At 47.2% G+C, this 8,101-nt stretch overlaps 1 pseudogene; it reads right to left on the reverse strand.

Annotated features, from left to right (window-relative positions):
• Positions 1 to 331: 331 nt before the first annotated feature.
• Positions 332 to 3,309, reverse strand: LOC102418849 (annotated as a pseudogene).
• Positions 3,310 to 8,101: the final 4,792 nt, after the last annotated feature.

Here is an 8,101-nt window from a genome sequence, read left to right on the forward strand (position 1 = left end):
GGAATGACCCAAAATGTTTTTCTTTATTTTTTTATTGTTTTTTTTTGTTTTGTTTGTTTAAATCCTAACCCAAGGATCTTGTTTCCACTGATTTTTAGAAAGAGTAGAAAGGAGAGAGGAGGGAGGGAGAGAGAGAGAAAAAGAGAGAGGGAGAGGGACATCGATATGAGAGGGACACAATTGGCTGTCTCCTGCATGCATCCTGATTGGGACCAGGGATTGAACTGACAACCCAGACACATGACCTTGACCAGGAACTGCAGGCTGATACTCGAATCACTTAGCAACACTGGTCAGGGAAAAAGTGTTTTTCTTTTTTTTTAAACAATAATAAGAATGTACTTTATTTAGTCATTTTTCTTTACAGCTGGAACTCTAGGAATTCAAAATTATCGTCCTTGCCCGTGAGCTTCTTATAGACACCAGAAAAAGTTTCAACCTTGTGCTTGACATTGTTCTGTTGCGCTTTGTCCAGATGCACCTCGATGAGCCAGCTGCAGTCCAGCTTCACGCGGATCCACTTGCCCACACCCACGATCTCTCTTGGGAAGACCAGGTCCTCCAGGATGGCGTCGTGCACAGCGGTCAGCGTGCTGCTCCTGGGACGCTTCGGCTCATTCTTTGTTCGGCTTTTTCGAGTAGGCTTAGGCAGAATCCTCCTCTGAGCGATGAGGACCACGTGCTTCCCACTGAACTTCTTCTCCAGCTTGCGTACCAGTTGGACCTGGATTTTCTGGAAAGACTTGAGTTGAGGAACTGGGACGAAGATGATAATAGCTTTCCGACCTCCATCAACTTCAATTTCCTTGGCCGTGGTGATGTTCAGCTCCTGCAGGTGGGCCTTGAGGTCCGAGTTCATCTCCAGCTCCAGCAAAGCCTGGGAGATGCCAGACTCAAACTCGTCTGGCTTCTCGCAATTGGGCTTCACGATCATGGCGCTGGAACTGAACTTGGCTCCCCTTGGGTGAGCGCCACCTCCAAAGTGTTTTTCTTAATGAAGATCAGTGGAACCTGACTGGCTCCCATTTACCTGCTTTTCACTTTTGAGAAAATTTGACCTTGACTTCCATCCAAGGATACAGTCTTGCCCTATCCCCAATGGTCCATAGTTCAGCTAGATAAACTAAGACTTCCTAGTGATGAGCCTTTCTAGGACCATGAAACCCCAATTTCCAACCAAAAGGTTGGTCATCAGTGAATCATTCCGTTTGATTTATGACCCAAAGGGGGAGGTGTGGAGGAAAATGGGGCCACATACTAAAGCTGACAAGCTCCGAAGAGGCCTGCATAGTATGATTTGCAAAATCAGAGACTTAAAGTAAACACATAGGATAGCCTGAAATGACAACTTTCTAACGAAAAGTGACTCATGGTGGTAATTATGTCTTAAGTATTTTTTTCCTAACAAAGCTGAATCTTTATATTAACTGAACATGTCTGTTGTCTTTTTACATTCGAGATAACTTACATTTGGAATATCAGGAAATTTTTTTCTTTTATTCCAGAACCTCAATGCACCAGAGAAGCCACAGAACCCCTCATTGCTATTGTCATCATGTTAATTGTTAGCTGTTAACTATCCTCTATGAACCAATGCAAAAGAACTATGTGTCTATTTGTTTTACTTTTTATCCAATCTCAGAGATTTCCCTGTTTTACTTTCTCTCACCTTCCTAATCTATCACCAATGGATTTTATTAAACCACGTATGCATCCTGCTTTGATTGTAATGTATAACATAAGGTGCAAAATTGACACTTTCAGTTGAGATTTTGCTTCCTGGAAATTGTCGTCAGGTTGACTCAAACTCATAAAAATTCTCTACAGGTTTAAATGATTCTTATGCTGGTAGCTGAAAATTCCAGGCTTCTAATCAAGATTTGGCCTTTATGGCAACCTGTCCTCACCCTGCAACTATCCAGAGGCCTGTCAGGAGTTCCCTCATTGGGACAAAAGACACTCTTATTGTCCATATCACTCAGAAAATTTCAAGAATTTAAACTGCTCTATTCAAAGAACCAGGAAATATCTTTCTATGACATCACATAAGGAAAATTAGGCTTTTTGAGTTGGGGTCACTTGCCCAGGGTCACAGAGCCTGCAAGTTGACTCAACCATGCCATGTATTGTCTATTGGCACTTGACATCTATTCTCCACCCCTTTCTATATTTCCTCCTATACCAGAGGGGCTGAAAGGTTAAATACCACCTTTCCCACTTCTAATGACTGGGAATCCAGGTGTGAATTAATTTCAGCCTCTGACCTGCACTTGTGTGTAGTTTGGACTCTGGAAGGGAGAAGGGGCTGTGATTCCTTCTCCTGGTGGGTGTGCTCTGCAGACAAAGATTTATGTGAAGAAGCAGGTGTTTCTTTCCCTCTGGGTGGGGCTGTGGCAGTGCGACCTTGAAACCAGACTACCTGTGTCACGTCCCTGACTTCCATTTTTCTGGCCCTTTATTGTTTTCACATGCACCTAATTCTGTACTAAAGACCTTGCTGCACAAATGTTAGAGCCTGGTTTACTTGCAATAGTCCAAACTGGGAATCAACACAAATGTCCATGAATGGGCGAATGGCTAAACAAGTTTGGTGCATCCTACAATGGAATAGACCTGAGGGATTAAAAAGGAAAGAACTATTTCGATATAATGGCATTGATTCTAGAAGCCAACATTCGCCCAAAATTGCACATTAAATGGTTCAAATTATGAAAACTGCAGAAAATGCACACTCATCTATAATGACGGAAAGCAGATTAGAGTTGGAGGGAGTAGGAGAGGGACAGAGTGAGGAGATTATAAGAGGGCCCAAGGAGGCTTTAAGAGTGAAGAACATGTTCATTGTCTTCATTGTAGCAACTTCTCTGGTGCATGCATCTGGCAAAGCTTAATAATTTTTATACTTTCAATATGGTAAGTTTATTACATGCCAACTAAATCAATAAATATGTTAAATTTAAATATACACATACAAAATATTGCTTAAAGTATAAGTTGAACATAAAATTCAAAACTCTAACATGACTATTTTCTTGCACATTTCTCAGCTTGTCCATCAAAGTAGGGTGAGCTACTCCACAGCCTGCAGCCTCCTCAGGTGTCTGCTGACCCCACCTCAGCAGCACCCACAGCCCAGCAGGGTCCAACCTCACCAGCATTCCTCAGTCCACATACCTTCTCACTCTTCACACTGCCCACAATGGACAGCAAAATCTCCTCTATCCAGTCAGCTATCTGCCCACCAAGTCCAGTCCTGTGCAGGCAGCTCTTCCCCACCACCCTCTGTCCAAAGGGTGAATGGCCACTCATGCTTCAGGTCTCAGCCAAGAGGTCACTTTCTCAGAAGTGATCTCTGTGATCCCCAGACAATCTGAGACTCAAGTACATACAACTCTTACTTTGTGGCCCTTCTCTGGATTATAATTAACTCCTTAGTGGTGTGATTTCTCTGAGACCCTGTCTTTGATACAAGGTAAACTCAATGAGCACAGGTCCCACGTATGTCCTGTTCTCTCGGGTACCAGGGCCCATTCCAGGCCTGGCACATGACAGATGCTCAGTAAACACTCATTAAATGGATGAGAGAACCCACACAATGTAAGACTGTCACCCTGTGTGACACTAGTGGTCAAACTATGTTCCTTATAGGCACGAAGACATTGGTGTCAGCATGGGAGGAGGCCACAAGTGTGTGGGGATGACCCAGGGATGGGTTTTTTCCCCTCACCCAATCAGAGGGGCGGGAGATAGGACCAACTAAGAGTGAAGAGGCAGACCTTCCTTCATTCCCAGAAAATCACAGCCCTCCCCATTTCCACCTTGTGAGTGATGTCTCATATTCCTGGGGCCTGGACAGCAGCCTGTGTTCTTTGTCTTCTCACAGAGCCCTGACCTGGCAGACACTCTGGATCTTTCACCCCAGATAGAGGTACTACCATGGGAAATGAGAGCTCACACTGACCTCAAAAGAATCCGGGGATGACTTCCAAAACCAAGTTCCCTGGTCTGTGGGACACCTGCCTGTAGTCCCAGAACATCTCAACCACCCATGATGTCCTGGGGAGCAAGGAGAACTTCCTCAGTAGGATGGGACAGGAGAACCCAGGATCTGGGTTTGCTTCCATCTCAGAGGACTGAGGGTCCCACAGGGGCCTCCCCTCCCCTAACAGAGGGACCCACAGCTCCTGTCGTTTACACACCAAGTGGAGCTGCTTCAGATCCTGGACCCTGAGGGAGGACTACCAAAGAGGATGGACAGGGACACAGGTGACTTGAATGCAACACCCCAATGCAATGATGGAGAAGCACAGGGCATTTGGGGGATCAGCACTCCAGTTTGGCCCACTTTACTAAAAGCCTCAGAAGAGACATCACCAGGTCCTGTTCTTGAAACCTTTGGGACAGAGAGTTCCTCCTGAAACAGCACATCCAGAGAGGGGACAGTACTCATGACACTGGACTCATAATACTCTGGACCCTCAGCCCCTCTGAGATGGAAGCAGCCCCAGCTCCTGTCCTTTTACTGGGCTCACCCTGCTCTGGGATGGAGTCAGGAGGCCTGGATCCCACTGTGACTGGAGCCCAACTGACTAGCCTTAAAGCTTGAAGCCCAGAGCCCACTTCTGCCCAGGTGTCAGGGCCAGCTCTCAGAGTGTGGTCAGCATCCCTGGTGCAGCACCTGGCATTGGCTGCATTTCTCCTTCTGCTCTCCAGGGAGCGACATTTAGACACACAGACAACATGGAATTCACACATGAACCTGGCTTTGCCTAAGGAGCTGGAGAAGGAGCCTGATTTCCATCCCCTGCTCCCACAGATGCTTTTGGAATCTGCCCTCATGACTGCTGTATCCCACCTGCTACTTCTAGGGACTGTGAAGAAAACAACAACAACAACAAAAATGGGCTTTAAATGTGCCTGACAAGCCCAGTGGGTCACATGGCAAGACTGACAAGCTCAGTGACCAAAAATAACTGCACAGGATGGTCTGATTACAAATTCCTAACTGGGCAGGTGATGGCAGGGAGTCATGTCCCAGGCATACAACTTCGTTAGCAAAGGTCAGACTTTAAGTTAAGTGAGCCCTGTTCCCTGTTCTTATCCATCTTGGATAACATACCTTTGATACATCAGAGTAGTTGTTCTTTTGCAAGACAATTTGAAGGCTCAGACTCTGGGACCAGCATATGAGACAACATATTTCTTAGGTTACCTGGATCCTGGCACAACCTTTCTATGTGCTGTAAATGTTAATTATCCTGGACCCACCAAAGTAAAAAAAAAAGTTATTCTCCATTTTACTATTTATCAATTCTAGAGATTTCTTCAATTCCTAATGGATTTCACACAACTTTTTCCATCTTCTTTTTTTATTATAATATATAAAATAAGTCACACAACTGCCAAGCTCAGGATTTGAGATCTTGTTCCAGGCATATGACGTTAGCTTGGTTCAAATAAACTCATGAAAATATTCACAGGTTGGGAAGTTTCTTACTTTAACAGGCCCAAGAGCACCTGCTCTATCAGGGCTCTATATGCTGCTCCCTGTCCCATGCCTGGCACCACCCATGAACAAGGTGGGGTAATAAAAGGAAACTCCCCAAAGGCAGAGGACAGACACCGCCCCAAGGTCAGGGAGCACAAGGACAGGCTCAGCCAACAGAGAGGAAGAGTCTCCCAGAAACTACACCCTGAAGACCAGGGATCCCACCACCACCTGCGCTCCCACCACAGTCCTCTCTTCCCAGGACATGCAAGACACCTTCCTCTTCACTCCCAGGAACTGCAGGGCCTTCTGAGACTCCTGGTCCTGGGTCTCTGTCCCTGGAAGGAAAGGCCTGGCTGGTGACAACCTGAGACATAGGGAGGGTCCCCTCTGCAGTTGTCACACAGCTTGACCCCTTCTTACCCTCATAGTCACCTCTGTGGCCTTCCTGCTGGGAAGAAATCCAACCTTCCCACCGCATTTGAGAACAAAGAGCAGACCCCGTGCCCAGCTGGGTTTCTGTGTCACAAACAGAAATAATCCCCAGTTTGGGGCCTGCAGGGCCCTCTGTGTGGTGCTGACAGACCCAAGATCAAGACAGAGCAGAGGCCAATGCTGGGGTGAGAGGGTCATCCTCTCAGAGGACAGGTGCCGCCATGAGCCTTGCTGTTGAAAGTGGGCTCCACAGGCGATTAAGATCCACCTCCCCTGAGAGCTTGTCAGATGCAGAGTCTCTGGTCCACCGCACACCTGCAGAGTCAGAATCTGCATTTTAATAGGATGTGGAGACCCTCCCTGTGCACAGGAGAGGGGGAGGGGTGTCGCATCACCACATCACCAGATCTAATTCTGGTTGGGCACCCATATTAGCAGGACAGCTGCTGAAGCAGCATCTCTGGTGTCACCTGGGCATCGCAATCTTAATAAACTTTCACTGGTGATCCAATGCACAGCGGTGGTGACATCCCTGTGACAAGGGGTCATGAGGTAGCCCCAGAACTCCTGCTCTGAAGGGAAAAGTCAAATGTGAAAGAGAGAGGGCTGTGGGTGAGGCTACTGTGCACCTGACTGGAAGCCATGGGGAATGCCAATGACTTCGATGCCCCAGGCTGGAGCTTTCCAAACAGAGCGCATGAGTGAGTATGTGTGTTCAGATACCTCAGCAGCTCCAAGGCAACCAAAATTTTGAGAGATGGTAACCTGGAAGGAGGGGGAGAGGGTGGCAGAAATGAGGGGAGGAAGAGTTGGGTCCTTGGCACAAACTCTGCCCTGGTCCACGTGAGCAGGTAAGTGATCTTGCACCAGGAGGAGGCCCAGTGCACAGTAAAGAGGGACAGCAGATCCCAACAGTTTGTACAGCAGTGCCTTTGAGCTTTCCTGGAATCCAAGCTCTTCTCGCAGAGGGAGGGACAGTGCAGGAAGCAGACACCATGGAGTCACTCTCAGCCCCTATCCGCAGAGGATCTGTCCCCTGGCCGGGGCTCATGTTGGCCATTGAGGAAGGAAAAATCCTGGGGTGGACTGAAGGAGGAAAGACGGGGACTTGCTGCAGTGTCCTGGGGAGAACAGTGCTCTGAGAGTGGAGGGAGGGCTTCTGTGTGGACCTGAGGAGAGAGGACAGGGGGGCAGAGTCGGATGGGTAAGGGAGATGGCTAAGAGGTAACTGGGAAATCTCATGATCTGGAAGTGTATTGGGGCTGGGAAACTTCAGTTGCTGTTAATTCCTAAATTATTCATCACTGAGTATTGAATTTTTTTAAAGTGAACATAATAATAACAATTTATGTTAGGTGGCACCAGAGAAAAACATAATCAGGGGTGCTAAACATCATCCTTACCACCAGCATCAGGAGAAATACACCGCAAGAGGTGCAGGACTCTGGGAACATTCATTAATCCACAGGTATTTGCAGCCTGTTCCAGGCACTGGGGATGCAAGATCTGACAAGCCCCTGTCCCCATGGAGCTCACGTTCTGTGGGTGGAGAGAGATAAGAAAATATCTACATGTGATGTCAGGTACTCACAAGTTTTATAAAAAGTATAAAGTAGAGACAGGTCCGAAAGTGATAAACAGAGATCTTTAGTTAAGGGTTCCATGAAGGTGCCTCCCATGGACACCCCTAAGTGTCAGCAGGGGTCTGCGGGCAGTGAGTGGGTGAGCCGACCAGACACCTGGAAAAGAGATTGAGAAACAGAAAAAGTAACAGGTTCACAGGTGCTGAAGTGTTGGTGGTCATGCTGTTGACCTTGACCACACTCACACACACACTCACACACACACACCAAGGCTGTGATGAAGAGACCTGTTTCAAATCCAGGGCCACATCTTTCCATGCCAACATATACATCCAAATATTGATCAATTTCTCTCTTCCCTCCTAGAATCACTCTTAAATTTCTGGAACGTGCCCTCCACTGGCCAACTCGCTGTTTTGTCAAAAAATACTGCTGAAGGGAGGGATGTGATTCTACATATCCGCAATGTGCCTCCCGATGTTAGAGGCTTCATGTGGTACAGGGGGAAAGGGGCAAACTACAAACATAATATTGCACGTCTTGGAATGTTCCTAGGAAGACATAGAACAGGGCCTTCATACAGCAGTCGAGAGCA

Source organism: Myotis lucifugus, unplaced genomic scaffold, assembly GCF_000147115.1.
Source record: "Myotis lucifugus unplaced genomic scaffold, Myoluc2.0 scaffold_900, whole genome shotgun sequence".
NCBI lineage: Eukaryota > Metazoa > Chordata > Mammalia > Chiroptera > Vespertilionidae > Myotis > Myotis lucifugus.